This window comes from Falco punctatus, assembly GCF_963210335.1.
Source record: "Falco punctatus genome assembly, chromosome: 2".
NCBI classification, from domain to species: domain Eukaryota; kingdom Metazoa; phylum Chordata; class Aves; order Falconiformes; family Falconidae; genus Falco; species Falco punctatus.
This window is the reverse complement of record NC_137581.1, coordinates 67,327,558-67,343,112: the sequence shown is the minus strand read 5'-3', so window position 1 is coordinate 67,343,112 and position 15,555 is coordinate 67,327,558. Positions and strand designations below refer to the sequence as shown.

General features: G+C 38.8%; 1 protein-coding gene across 2 annotated transcripts in view; it reads left to right on the top strand.

Annotated features, from left to right (window-relative positions):
* Positions 1-15,555, top strand: part of NCK2 (NCK adaptor protein 2) — an 88,820-nt gene that overhangs the window by 24,418 nt on the left and 48,847 nt on the right. For both annotated transcript variants that reach the window (XM_080377465.1, XM_080377466.1), the window contains exon 2: positions 8,976-9,047. The gene's annotated coding sequence lies outside the window, so the exon portion shown is untranslated. The remainder of the gene's footprint in view (positions 1-8,975; positions 9,048-15,555) is intronic.

The following is a 15,555-nucleotide window of genomic DNA, read 5'->3' as shown; positions in this document are numbered from 1 at the left end:
TGTACAAGACATGAAAGGGAGAAAATCAGTGCTGAAAACCTCAGAATATAGGCGGTTGCCAAATTTTATTTGGGTATTAGGAGATTTTGGACTATCTAGTTATCTTTCAAACAGCAATAATAGCAGTGCCTGCGGCTAGGGCTGATGTATGCTGTGGTGGAACCAAAGCTGTGTTAATGTTTCTCTTGTCGTCAACCTAAAGCAATGTTTCTGGGGCAGGTCAGGCAAAAACTGCTTCAACAATTTCTGATTAGTAACTTGACAGAAAAAGCAGGTCTTTTGAGGGACTGTGTTCTTGGGAAGTAGTGATCCTAGGAACTCAGTTGTTGGTTCCTTTTCGTGGATCTGAGGAACGTGGTGGTTTTGTTTTGACCTGCACATTGAAGGTGCTGATTCTGGGGACTGCCATTCTGCCATGTCCAAAGAGGATGGTTATGGTACCACGCATCACTGACTAGTGCATACCGCCTACCAAATCATGTAGGAACCAAAGCCACTTCTAAGTTCCAAGTGTTTGTCTTCCTTTGGCTCTTAGTCGTGAACCCCTAGTCTTGGTAGTTTTGTGCTTGAACCACATGAAGTTTGTTGTTTTTTTTTTTTCAATTGGGCCATCAGAGACACTCAGAAAAACTTTGAATCTGGAATGCCAGTTTTTCCCAGCCTTTGATATACAAATATATTGAGACAAAAATGTCTTGCTCCTTCCAAGGAAGATAATTTTCATCAATACATTGCTGAACTCTAACACCAGGTACTATTTCAGCATATTCCAGTTTCAGTAAGGGGTTTTGTGTTGCAATCTTTGGCTTTTTTTACCCCTCCCTCAATTTTACTAATGGGTTCTATTTTGATGTCTGTTTATATGAGTTTTGCAGCCCTGTGCTTTTTAACATTGTAAATGAAATACCAAGTTTGAGTAAGCAATGAATCTTTCAGGTCTTTCTGCTGGTGGTGGTAGAGAGGGATTTCTTCTGCTTGCTTCCTCAGCTGAAGTCATTACAGATTTCATCACCTGAGAGCCAGGATGCCTGGACTTCTTTCTGCCATCCCTTCAAAGTGAAATGGCTGTCTTCTACGCTGACAGTACTTCAGATGTAGTTTGCCTGAACAGAATAGGGCAGAGCTTGTATACTCTTCAGAATGAGGTACTCTACTTGGCCAGTAATGCCTACAGCACCCTTACGTACCTGGTGGCTGTGCACCTGAAGGAAAGGTAAAACCCGAACACCTTCAGCGAACAGGCTCAAGTGCAGGGAGTGATTGCTGCAGCTGCTGGTGATGACAGCTTTTACAGGAGTTGGGGAGTGCCCAGGCCAGGCCTTGTTCTATCAGATAACATACCAAGTTGCCACTTTGCAGTTTGAGAGTTACCAAGAAGTTTCTGACAATGTTTTCCTTGAATATGTCACTCAGGATCTGCTCTGTGCATTTCTTCCAGTTCCCCGTATGTGCCTGGTGGTTTCAAAGACAGCCACTGACCTTGACCTATCCCTTTTAACATCACCTTACCCGTGTATTTTAGCACAGAGGCAGTAGTGCACCTGTTACTTCAAATTCGGACCGTGGTGTGTTGACTGTACACATAGGAAAGATTTTTCTGGACTAAGAAAGAACGAATAATTTACCACCAACAGGAGCTCTAGAAAGGGTTGCAGTCAGCCTTTAACTTTGAATGCCAGTGGGCTAAGTCTGCCTTTACACTATTAGTGATCTGTAGTCTCTCTGTAGCCCCTGTTACAGTCCCATTTTCTGTTACATGTACCCCAAAGCAAATCTTCTTTAACTGTGTAGATAGGACATTTATTTGCTTGTTTTAAACATTAGTCTCCCTCCCAACAGCAGTAACCAAGTGTCTCTGCCTAGCGTTTCTCTGATAGTGAGTTAGCGTGGCATCCTTCTGTAGTAGCTAATTCATCAGAATCTGTGGTTTTTCACTTCTCCAAAAAGCATCTGCGAATGCCTTTTTTCCAGTGGAGGTGTGCGTTTTCAGTAATTGACATGTGCAGGTTACTAGATTGCTGTAAAGAGTATATTAATATGCTGTTTGTAGCCATCTTTCACAGCCCTGACATCCACAAATATTGAATTAAAATCTCTGACTCTAGTAGAGAGGTTTGGAAGAACAGGTATGATCGGTGGGTCATATGTGTCTGTGTAAAATGTTTTAATGGCAGAGGTGCAATAGGAAAAATAGATTTGTGAAGGAGCTGCTTGGGTTGATGAGTTGTTACCCACTCAGGTCCTCAAAGATTCTGAGCTGATTTTACTTAACAGAAAAGACTGTCACCGTGCAGTTTTTACAAACAAAAATTTAAAGTATTGATTGGAACAAGGCTAAAGTTCCACTTGAGTGAATTATTAAACTATATGTATAAAATGCTGATTTCTAAATGCTGAAGAAACTTACCTAACTGTAAGTGCTAAGATGTTTCTAAAAATGAAATCTGTAATTTGAATAATAAGGTGTCCCCTTAAGGAAACCAAAATAATTATCTCGTGTTCAAACCATGACCTTGAGAAGCTTGCTTAGTTAAGCAGTACCTAAGGTTGAAGTATAATCCTTTCCTTTCCTTAAAGATACTGTGAGACAAAGTTTAGGAACAGCCTGGGTATGTATAGTTTCGTTTCTTCTTATTTGTCTGCCATTATAATTGGTAACTCGTCTCTACCAGCATACATTAATAAGGGTTCTTGAGGTGCTTAGAGCTGTCCTAAGCATAACTTAAGATCTTTGTTGCTTCTCCAGTGTGGGCTTTAGGGACATGTATACATACGCTTCCATACCCAGTTTGTAAACCCTTAAATGAGGAAAACTAGAAAGATTGTGAGTTCCTATTCCTTATTGTAAGTAGAAAAGAAAAAAATAGGGGAATTGAGATAAAATGGAGTTTGAATACTTGACCTTTCACAGGTAGTTATTGAATAGGAATGCTTAAAAAACCAGGGGCTATTTTGGTGGCACAGTACCATTATTGTGAGCCTCCTTCAGTCTGCAGAGCGTGAGTGGACACGGCTTCCATTTATTTTGATGCTTGGTTATCAGTCTCAAAGACAGGTGTGTGTGGAATTTTGTTGGTGGTGGGGTTTTTGTTTGTTTTTGAGAGTGCAAGATTACATGTCCTTTCATGTTTATAGCCTCATGGTGGGGAAGGCTTCCTGGCCTCCCATTTATGATTTCTCCACTCTGCTTTGGGGGTTTTTTTTTGGTTCTTTTTTTTTCCTTTTCTCATGCGGGGACTGCCCTGGAAGTTTGCAGCTCAGCATAATCAAATTTGAATTAGGTCAGTATCAGTAAGTATCAAAATGGAAGTGGAAAATCCTGCTTAAGCCAGGAATTTAAAAAATTTGCATATTACAGTGAGTTTAAGTAGCAATTTGGTATCAGGATTAGTTTTTTAATGGCTCGGACTTTTGGGGAAAAATTCTTGCTGACAGAATGTAAGAACTGTGTGGTTTCTTTTAACAAAATAATGTGAATCTGTACAATGTATATCGCAGAATTTTAGCAGATGCAGTTGCTAACAGATGTAACCCTCCTCATTTATTTCCAGTTTAATAAGATGCTAGTCATGTATGTGTTTGAATTGCAACTACAGAGGAAGCTGACAATGAAAGTTGGTTTTTGAAATACAGTATTTTAAATGTTGATATTATTTGGACAATCAACTACTTGTGTTTCATGAATAGATTGGGAGTTGGTGGCTGTGCAAGTAGATGTAAAAAGTGTTCCTGTTTTTTGAGAATGTATCTGAGTCTGCGGAGGAAATGCATTTGACTGCAGGAGATAAATAAGAATTTAGGTCAGTGTAGCCTCTTTGCGTGTTGTTAAAGTGTGAGCCATTGCATGCTTTCTCTAGCTGCATTCCTCTCACTATACCCTGTCCCCAAATCGTTGTTTGGGGGAGAGGGCGGGGGGCTAGTTGTTTGAGCAGCAAACGATACCTGTCTAATCATTTCCTCTTTGATAAGGCTGCATGGCCAGGGGGTGTACTACAGCTCTTCTATGCTAGAGCACAGAGGCGATACACAACCTCCTGCTTTTGCACTGTTCAGGAGAGACCCAAATTTCTTAGGCTAACCCTTATAGCCTCTAGTGATGGCTCCAAACCTGGACCGCTTAAAAAAGCCCATTTAAACACAGAAGCTTGTCTTCGCTTCAAGGGCTAGTCTCATTTTCAGAACTGGTGTACAGGCTTAAATCTTTTCCAGCGTTTTTAGTATCTGACAACCTTTTCTGCATGCAAGGCAGTGAACCTGTTCTTGTGCCCCATTTTCACTTGCTTCTTTGCCATTAAGGTACTGTGATCTTAAGACGAGAAAAGCTTAGCCGTGTAGAGTATCTAGCATGAATGGATTTTCATTCTTTTGTTTGTTTTTAGAATGTTATACACATCGTAATGCAACGTTGCAATTTGCAGCCTTTTTAAAAATCTTAAATACAATGTGAACCAGTCTTCCTTTGTTTTCTGTTTCATACTTAGTCATGCCTTGACTTATCAGGGTTAAAGAATTTACTGCATATTTTAACATGACCATTTTCTTAGCTTTAGAATAAGGTAATAAGTAATTTTTGTGAGGTTATATCTGACTAGCTGGTTAAAATACTAAGCATATACTAGAGTCTTCAATAAACCTGGTGGGTTTTTTTTCACTTTAAGTAATCGGGCATTGAGCTTTTGAGTGCTTAGGCTGATCTCTGCTGAATCTGCTGCTCCATGGAACTGGATTTTGCTTGCCCAATTGTCTGTATAGTTAAAATATTTTGAACATAGCCTGTTTTGATGTAACTTCATTTGAAGTATCTGCCTAATGGAGAAGTCTTAATGGAATACTTTAATAGCCCAAAGTGGTTACCTGCAATTGCTCCAGCGTATTTCAGTCAATTACAAAGGAAGGCAATATTTAATGTTGGAGTGGAGCTAGATGGTGTAATGAACTGGCAGATTGCCAGCTTGATCTTTTCCACAGGAGAATTTGTATTAACGTGATGCTTTTCATTTGTTCTCCAGAAGGTCACCAGTAATACGTCAGTTGTTGAATTTTATCATCATTATTGGAGTCATTTGAATGCCTTACCATTGGAGTTAAAACTCCCAGTCTGTGTAGTACAGGTTTATGGTCAGGTCATTCTTGTGTATTAGCATATTAACTATCAAAGAGATTATTTTAGCTATTTCATGTCAGAATTTAAATAGGACGTGGTCAGGTATTGAGAAGAGAGCCTGAGAGAATTGTCATTGAAGTAGTCATTGTAAGGCTGAATCTGGATTTTAGCCATGGGGATAAAGAAAATGGGGCACATTAGAGCTATTAGTGAAAGGAAACATGGTTAGTAACTGTGGATGTTGCTTGTAATCATTACAAAAACACAGATTTACTCTTAAGGTTGTAATCTTTAAAGACTACACAGTTAAATATACAGTGTTTATTATATTGGATGTTACTGATATTTATCTTCTGGCGCTTGTTTGCTGGCATCAGGTTGAAACTTTTATTTCTGACTATTCAAAAGTACTTTTCACTTTAGTATAGCCCTTGTATACGGAAGACCTGGGTCTAGAAAAAAGCTGAGTGACTGATGTTGCTGTTCAAGTGTAGACAGATTTGTTGTTCGGCCTTGCATGTTTGTAATCACTTGTTCATCGAATTCCTATACTCTGCCATTCCTGTTCCTTGTTGTTGTCTCCTGTTCCTCTGCTCTGAGCCTCATGCTAAGCATAGAATATGAAGGCAGTCATGAGTGGTTAGGAACTGTGACATTTTACATGCAGCCGGGGCTGACATTACTGCAGTAGTACTGGCTTTAGGGTTGAGATATGACAAATGGACATCACGCTAGGTGGTACAGTAGTGATGGGCACCAGTGATACCATGGGGTGACTGCCCAGCTCTGTGCTTTTGTTTGCCTTGCTGCCTTTCAAGAAAGTTGTTGACTTCATTTCCCAAGTTGCCAGTTTGTCTTTTGGGTGGACAGTAAGTATTTGCCATGTGTGCTCCAAAGCTTTTGAAGGCTGATGGAGATTTTTTTGTACTCTCAAAGTTTAACTATTCATTCCCCACCCTTGTTTTGCTATCACATACAGTCCTGCCTGGGTAGGACACATCAGCAGAACCAGAAACTGCCACCTATGTTGCAAACCCTCTGCCTGAGGGCAGATAGTCCCAAACCCCAACCACTGTTTCCATTTACTGCCCTTTGAGAGGAAAGATCTTGAACTTCTATAACTGAAAGATTGTTTCAAGGAACATATTTAGAATATAAGTGAATTATTTAAGGCCCAGGTTTCCATACTGCGTTTGAGTCACTCTGCAAGTCGCAACATTGCAGGCAAAGTGTTGGGCTGTGGGAGTGTGTGATGGAAATTGGTTACTCTTCTGGGGAAGTGACTCTTAGTGTGACTTGTAGCAAAAAAATTCCTCTGTCTTTTCCATAGCAAAGTTAAGGTTTTTACCAGGAGAAAAATAGGAAATGAGGTCACAATGCAATGGAATTGAGCCCAGAGATGACTGAGACCAGTCGGCATCTTGCACTCATGTCTGTTATCTACCATGGTTTTATTTCAATCCAAGTGATGGTAGCAATGAAGTTTTCCTGTGCATCTTCTTCCTTTGACTCTTTGCACTATCACCATTAATGTTCTGAGCTACTTTTGATTTATGTTACTTGGGCTGTGAAAATAAAACTATTCTTGCTGTACAGAAGGAAGCTAGCATTGTTATATTGAGATAAACACATGACTCATTCTTTTCTTATGTGTTTAGATGGAATTTGGATACTTATTTTCCCCAACTGTGCTTCCTATCCAGTTGACTAATAATACAAGGTTAGTTTTTCAGGTACTGATGAGTAACAGTACTGTTTTTCAGCTCGGTTTCAAACGCGAGTTCTATATGCAAATGTGCATTTGTGAAGGTGGAAGCAATAATTGAGAGAGGTGGTGGGTTTTCTTTAAGGAACAAACCAAAAAACCCCAGACAATCAGAAGCTTGGTACAGTACTTCAGTGGTGGATGGTAATGGGCAGTAGAAGATTTGTGAGGTAGGAAGGGGAAAGATAGTTCTGTTCAGAAGATCTCATAACAAAAAATGAAGTAACTTTTATTTTCTCACTTTTTCCCTTATATTTAAAATGTTCTTGTGTTATTGACAGGAGAAAAACATGTACTACAGAACAATCAACCAGTAGAAAAATAAATCTGCCCTGCCTCAGGGTTTTAATGCTGCTTCATTTATTAAAGTATCTTTCCCATTTACTTGCTATCTGTCCTATAATTTCAAATATAGAGCAATTTTCAGCAAGAATGCAGTCGAGGTCTGTAGCCGGGTAGGAAAACTGATACAGCAAAGTGTGAATACCCATGCTCTGTGTCTGCAGAAAGCTGAAAACCAGGATCAGGCAGTGAGGCAGCACCCTGGCCGGGGAGAAGGTGGGTAGGTCACCCTCCAGTGCCCTGTGCCGTTACAGGCATATCTTCATTCAGGGACTGAACTGGATCAGGAGGCTCTTCTGTTTGAATAACACTTCGTCACAATTTTCCCCTCTCTGTTTTGTTTTTTCCTTGTGTGTTTTTCAGGAGGGCCAGTAGTGCTCAGGCTCTCATCGCAGGTGCTGGAGAGCAAGGGGTGTGCCACCATGGAGCTGAGGGGCAGGGACTGTCATGTGCTCTACCCCCTAACAATATGTTTGCGCTTAAATGTTTGTCAAACTTTGGGTTCAGTAGTTCTGTTACTCCCCTTACTAATAGGTGGAAGTCTGAATCTCACTTCTAAACATCTGTGTAAGGCATTTATAATACCTTTGTCAATACTTTTTTACCCCCCTTCATCATGATGCACAGGCTCACTGGATGAATTGCTCTTTTTAATTTAATTTCCTCATAGGGTGCTTCTGTAGAGTGGTAACTGGTTGGAATCTGTTCAGAGAAGACTTCGAACAGAAACATTTTTGCCTGAGTAGTCTCAGGTTGAGTAGGAGTTGCAATGTATCGTCCTTACGAATTAGGATCTGCGGTGGAGGAAGATGCTCAGAATTTTTTCCTTCTCTTTGAATTGGATCTTAATGGGTTTACACTGCCTGAATTTTTCAGACGACCTAAGGACTTAGAAGCATCATTAAAAAACAGAAACAAGTGTTTAAATACTTTGAAGTCCCTTCTGAAAGATTACTTTTGTGGCTAGAAATACTTAACAGAACAGTGGAGGCCAGGAGGGAGCTGTGGAAGCTTGTGCCATCCAGCTCCCAGCAGGGCTAGGGCCACAGCTGGGGCCATGTCCAGGAGGTCCATTTGAGAGTCTCCCAGGAAGAAGGTCTGTCAGTTCTCAGGGGGCATGTGGCTGTGCTTTAGCCATCCTCATGGCTTCTTTACATCCAGCCAGCATCTCCCTTAATGGAGTTCTCTAGCTCTATGACCAGCTTCACCACCGCTGTCAGAGCTCACTCTTGTTGGTCCCAAGAGAGCTTCAAACTACATGTGGTAGTAATCCAGCTGGATTACACAACAAAATGTGTCTGAGTGCCTCCTCAGTGGAAATAGTCATGCTCCACAAAATTGTGGGCTCTGCTTTTGCTGATGTACCTTAGTTTTTTCATGTATAATCATTTTCCTTTTTTTAGGAAGTATGGGCAAGTTAAAATAACTACTGTTTCCTTCACTTTAAAAAATGTAAACTTTCTAAAACTGGGCTGAATTTTTAATTCCACTTCTTGACTGATTTTTCTCTGTATTGTGATGGCTGGGTTTGTAGTTGCCTTTTTGCCTAGATGGTTTGGATTGTCTGTGGTTACATTGACCTTGTATTGGTGGAGAAGAGTTAAATATGAAGATAGATTCTATATATGCTAAACAGGTGTATCAAGTTAGAGCTATTCTGCCTGCTCTTCAGCATCTCTTAGGAAATTTTGATAGTATGAAAGCTAAACTACCTAGCTAAAGGTCTTCTGAGTTTACTAAAATATGTGTTGTTTGTTGTTTCAGATTGTGGTGTACATAACTTTGTTGGAAAGTCCTGCATTTCACTGCCTGGAGCCTTTTAACAGTGTGCTAAAGGTGAGTGGTTCAACTGCAGTAGCTGTCTTTGTAGCTAAAGATAACGAGCGAACTGGAGATATTGCTTGTTTTTTGCTTTTATGTAGTGTAGTACTTGTGATATTTATTTTTTTTTAACTGCTGGATGGATGATTACATAGCAAGTCTTTTTGCTTCAGTGACCTGAGACAAATCAGTTTTAGCTCTTACTTTCAAAAAAAAGACAAGAAAAAAGGATAGGCTCAGACTATTAACTAAGTGGTGGTTATTGCTACCATTGTTTTTTGGCTCCCGTCTCCTGTTACCTACTGCTATGACTTGGGACATTCTCACCTGAAGGCACTGTGTGCTGGACATGGTGGTGTGGGAAGTGTGGAGGAGTGGCAGCCATCCATAGCCTGTGGTGGAGCACGCTTAATGTTTTTCTTCGATTGAATTCTAAAAACTAAGTAATAGCTTATAAAGTATTGAGAGGAGAGAAAGTCTGTGGCTTTTGTGTGAGAGGAGAACAGAATTGCATTCCATATATAGAGAATATTTTCCCAGTCTAGCTTGGAAGACATGAAGTAACCTAATGAAGCTGACGTTTTCCATAGGATTCATCTTTCATAAAGTCTTGGCTATCTTCTTTCTGTTAATTCATGTACGCTGTTTTCTGGTTCTAGTAACTGTAGTTGATCTGAGTGGCTTAGCAGAGATTTAACAGAAAATTTTAATAAAATGAAACCTTATTACAACTGTACCAAAAAATAAAAGCAAAAAGGCAGGACGCCAAATGAAATTGTAGTGGCTGCAGCATGGAACAGAAAACTGGGAGTCTTAGTATCAATCATTACTTTACCAGGTGGATTTATTATTTCTTACTCAAATCCTTTGTTTATAAAATAAAAATAATGTTACCTTCTTCAGAAGGTAGCTATGAAGGCTAATTATTGATATTTTGGAGCCTTCAAATGGAAAACAATGTATGAAGTCCTCATGTGCCTTGATTTCTGTTGAGAGTTCTGTTAAATAATTGTTCAATGAAGTGTTATCAGATGTTGAAATTAACCTTAATTTGTTTAATAAAGTGCAGGTGAACCAGTTAGAATTAAAAATGCAATCCATTCTTAAGTATAACATCTACATATGTTTCTGCAAATTATTGTTTCTTTCAAATTGAAAAGGAAATTCTGAAGTACTAGGATAGAAAGCCTTGAAATGCTACAATTGGCTTTTGTGCTAAATTTTCAAATTATCTGTTACGTGTCTCTAAATGTAATGAAAGAATTTATAACCCTGGCCTTTCCAACAGATGAGAGTATAGCCTTGAACATTTTGTATTTATGTTTAAAGACTAATAGTGAGAAAATAACAATTTTCTGGAGTAGAAAGTCCAGTAAATTTTCTTCATACTTTCTGCGTGTCGTTTAGGTAGCGAAACTAAAATATTCTTGAAAGGGCTGTTAATGTAAAAGCAAAAGAACACATGCTCCTAAAGCCAATGATTCATCAAACTGTAGACTTAATCATACTAAAATTATTCTAATTTTTCTACTAACATTTCTACTAAAAATTAAGGTTGTTTTTACTGACTAAGGCCCAAATTTTGTACTTATTTCAAATGTGCAATACAAAACGCTTTAGAGTTTTTATATCTGGAATCTTTCTTGTCCTTTTTTTTTATTAGTTTTCAGTTAAATGTTCAGTGAAAATAATTTAAAAAGAAAAAATCCACTGCTTTGTTCAAGGAAATAAGTATTTGGAATCTGGGTTATGGTTTTGGTCATCTTTATTTGTTGAACTTATTTTTGTGGTATTTGGCTTAATGAGTAATTTTTTCTTCTACCCTTTAAAACAAGAAGGGGGGAGGGGAACAAAATGTGCCCAAAGGGAAGGTGTTTACAGAAGGTTTTATATATTTCCCAAAAGGCAATGAATAGATAATAGCTCATTGAAAGGAGGAGAGGAAGAATTATTTGGACGCCTTGGTGCAGGAAGGTGTAGGGTGTAGAGGTGTGTGTTGTAGATGTGGTTTTTTTTTCTTTTTCTTTTTTTTTTTTTTTTAAAGTAAGGTTACCCAGAATGCTTGATGTATCCAATAGACAGCACTTGATTTCAGTAACAAAATCTAACTTCTGTATTAATATTTTATGTCTTTTTCTATCATTTGTATGCATGTATCTGATGAACTGTTTTCAGCTTGGTAAGGATATGATTTTGCAAAACATGGAGCATTCTAATGCCTTTGCTGAAGAGAAATGATTGCACAGGTGTAGAGTAAAGCCTGCACTTGAAATGCTTTGTTGAACCAGAACATAGTAAACCTTTTGCTCTTTGAAAAGGAAATGCAATTGGGAGCAGAAGAAAGATTCAGAAATTACACTCAAAATGTTATTAAACTTTACCAAACTGCGGACAATGATGTGTCCTTTTAGTATTTAGTTGAGTCAGAACCACAGTGTTATTAGTATATGGTTGTCAAGATCTGCCAGCTTATCTTTTACCTAGCTGGGTAAGCTGGCTCTTTTCACTTGTTTGGTTTTTTGGGTGTGTGGTGTTTTTTGGTTTGTTTGTGTTTTGTTTTGGTTTTTTTTAAAGAAAGAAATCTATATGGAAAGCACCCTTTAAAAAAATTAAATATATAATTTCTGCAATTAAATTAGTATAAAGTTACAGTTGAAGTCAAATATTCTAGCAGTTTATTGCAGTCATCAAGTTGTTAAAAGTCTGAAACTGTCCATAAAGCATTTTAACCAATTTTAGAATATATTGTATGTGGTGCTATTCTGTGCTTTTAAACTTGTTCCTCATTCACTTGCAATCTTTGAATAAAAAAAATAAGCAGCATCTTGTATTTTCACAATAGAATATTTTGAAAAAGGGTTGCAATATTAATATGTGCCTTCAGCAGTTCTTTTTTCTATTTTAGATAAAATGTTCTGGGAAATGTTCTTTAATAGTGTAATTTTTTGAGACTTCATACACCTTTATGAAATGTACTGTTTGGCTCCTCAGGGATACCTCCATGCACAGGAGGGAGATTGTCTGAGATCAGAAGCAAACAGGTACAAGCACAATTATCAGAGTCTTAGTACTCAGCAGATTTGCCAAATTGCGATCAGATGTATCAACGGCTACCGTATCACAACATTTGGTGGAAAGCCTAGTCTGTTAAGATACTCAGAACAACCACAACACAAGCGCGCTCCTCACCGTGTGAGACTGGGGACCTACTCACACTGAAAGGACTGATCATCCCCCTCCTTTAAAGAGGAAAAAGCACCACAGACATTTCAACTTGATGGAACTGTCTGCAGTGGTGTATCAAAATATTTCTTGGTATTTTTCTCTGGATTAGCATGTTTGGAGTTGTTGATTTGTGAGGCGTTTAAACCCAAGGAAAAAAAAACCCTATTCTTAGTGTTTCGTGTGAGTAAGCTATGGGGAAATCTTGATTCTGACACTAAGAGAATGAGAGGTATGTACTGAGTGGATGTCTGGATTCTTTCCCCTGAAAAAAAAAGTTTGCTGTAACTACGTCAATTATCTGAGATGCCTAAAGTGTTGATTTCAAGCCTTTGAATGAAACTTTAGCATTACTTAAATATATTTACAGACATTTAGTACAATAAATTACTTTATAGACTACTGCCCGTTATGCTAGTGGCATAATGCTTTCTAATCTGCAATTGTAGACAGTAGGGATGAACACTTCCATCCCAGTCCTACGCCCCCATAATCACATGTATCCCCCAAGTAAATTGATCTTCCCTGAATGATGTAATTTTAGTACTTTCTTTCCTTAGATTTTTTTACTACTATTTTTTGGTTTCTCTTTGTAGTAATTGTAGTTCTTTGCATGAAAATACAGGCATGCTTTTATTTGCTAGTAGTATCAAACCAGATTATTAAGAATAATTTAATAATTTGTCTCTTTTTTTTTTTTTTTTTTTTTTTTTGCTTTGATAGCTCCAGGTGCAGTTCAGGTTTGCAGATATCAATGGTATCTGTTACGACCCACAAATGGCCTTTGTAGTACACTTTAGCAGTCCATATGGATTCCTCATCAGAGAACACTCTGTGGCTTTCATCAATACATGAAAATTTACTTCAGTAAAAATAAAACAATGACCATGTTTTTCCTGGTGGAAGCATTTTTGTGGTTTGGTAGCCAGTGTGGACTTTGGCTGTCTTCTCATCCAGTGTGTCAGTTTTTCTGAGCCAAAAAACTGCTTCTGAATATAGCTATGAATTAAGCTATATATATTTAAAATAGATATATACGAGTAAGCTAAGGTTAAGCTTGTGCCCAAGTATATTTGTGAATTGAGTACAAAACACTCAGCAACAAACCTTGGTGTCTTGACTAGTGTTCGGAGGAATGCCACTGGCAGAACTGGTTATTGAACCCCTGTTTCTGTGGCTTCTAAATAAACATATCCTTGCATTACACCAGTTTCAGTTAGAAGATTTAAATATGCACTGCACTTCTTAGGCACAACTGATGTGGCTTAGAATATGATCCTGAGAAACTCTTCAAGATAGCTTACGCAGTTAACCTCTCACAGGGAGAGCATCCCGAGATGCTGAAAGCATTCATGACTTACACCTCTATGTACGACATTGGACTATGTCAGGGAAAGTCAGCATGAAGCTTTTGGGATGCGGGGACTGGGAGCAGTCTTTGTGCCAGCACTGTGTAGTGCGATAGGGCTGTATCAGTGCAGGGTCAGTGATCCCAAACCCTCCTGAAGGAGGAAGCAGATTAGCAGCTCAGGCCACCAAGATGCTCCAAGATCTAACTGTCCTATAAAGCACCTGTTGTCATCTCTGTTTGCAAACCTCCTGGAGGTCCACTCCCTCAGGGTTCTGAGAGGGGCTGTGCCTGGTTTTGTAGCTCTTTAGGGCTGACTGCTTGAGCTGGCACTTTGCAGAAGCGGGCATGCAGCCAGTGTTGGCATAGGTCACTTACATAATCAGTTGAAGGCTTGTTCCTCTATTTGATAGTGGCTGGAAGGCCATTCTTCTGGTGCAGAGGCTTTGAGGGAACTTAAAATGATGCATTGTTCGCGTTAGATGTGTGTAGTAGAAATACAGCTAAAACTGTAAATGTGTGTATTTTCAGTAGTGCTCTGAACGAACTCCATATAACATCATATTCAAATGGTATGTATTACGATATTAGAAAACAGTTCAGCTTGCTGAAATACAGCCTTTTAATGAATGGGGAAAGACTATGCACACAGTTAATCTCATTTCATTTCTGGCGGATGGTTTTATGTGTTACCCAGGGGCACTCCGGGTAACTGCTGAATTTGGTGAGTTTAACAGAACAGAAAATATTTAAATGTTAGTGTGGTATACTTTTTGTGGAGTTCTGTTTCTAATAATGCGGTTAATTAATCTTAGATTACAATTACTGTTTTCACTGTAGTGACAAAGCTTGAATTGTACTAAACTGAGAGTACTGAGAAAATGAGCTTGTCCTGTTTATTTTTTAAGCCAGTAGTAATACAAACCCATGCATATAGGTCATAAAAGGTTTCTATCTGTTTTTCTTTCCCTGATTTCAAGTTTGCGAGTCTAATTTTGAGACATCATAGGCTGCTTGCAGTCTCCTGGTTTTAACCTCCACTTCCCTTTGTACCCTTTCTTCACACCATTTTGTTTCAGGGATCCCCTTCATCTCTTATCCCTCCTTATTTCAGAGGCTGTTGTTTGCGTCAGCTGCTCTTAGTTGTTCCCTATAATAGAGCCTCTGTGCAGCTAATTTTCTACCTGTTCCATCACCCTCTTTTTTTCCTCCCTCCTTTCTTTTAAATAATCCTAATCCTGCTTTTTGATTCAGCAGCTGTATGCATAAACCTTCCAGCAGGCCCCCTGCTACTGTCATTCCTACTCACACGGGGTGTCTTTTTCCTCTCTAGTTAGTTGTGGTTTTTTTAGCATGTCTTTTCCTTGTGACTGCTTGTTCTACCTCTTCCTGCTAACCTTTAAAATTTACCTGTAGCCTGAGATACTTAATGTGAAATACAGACATTTTAACAGACACATTTTGATGTGAAGTTAAATATCTGCCTCTCATGCAAGCAGGCTATGGCAGGTGATGTCAGAGAGATCCTTTCCCTGAAGCAGCAGGTAGTTGAGGGATCCAGATTTTCCCCAAGAGGCTGATTTTGAATTCTCTATCTTGAGCCAAGCTCTTTGTCTGTCACTTAGCACATTCCCTGATAAGTTGGCTTCTCAAGTTATCACATACCAGTCCCAAAAATGCTGTTGAATGAGGGTTAGACCTCTCTATATTTGATCTCTGAATTTGTTTTCAAGGTTAAACAGTGAGAGTATTAGTTTTCCATTCTTAGTTCTCCCTCAAGATTACTGAATGGTATTTTCTGCCAGCCCTGGATTTGTGTAGGATCTGGAAAGGTCTGTTCCATTATTACTAGAGAGAATGCTGGTTTATGAAGATCAGGGTGCTTGATAAGCTCAAGCGTTTATCTCAACAGAAAAGGGCGCAACATCCTTGCGTTGACTTAAATGCTTTGAT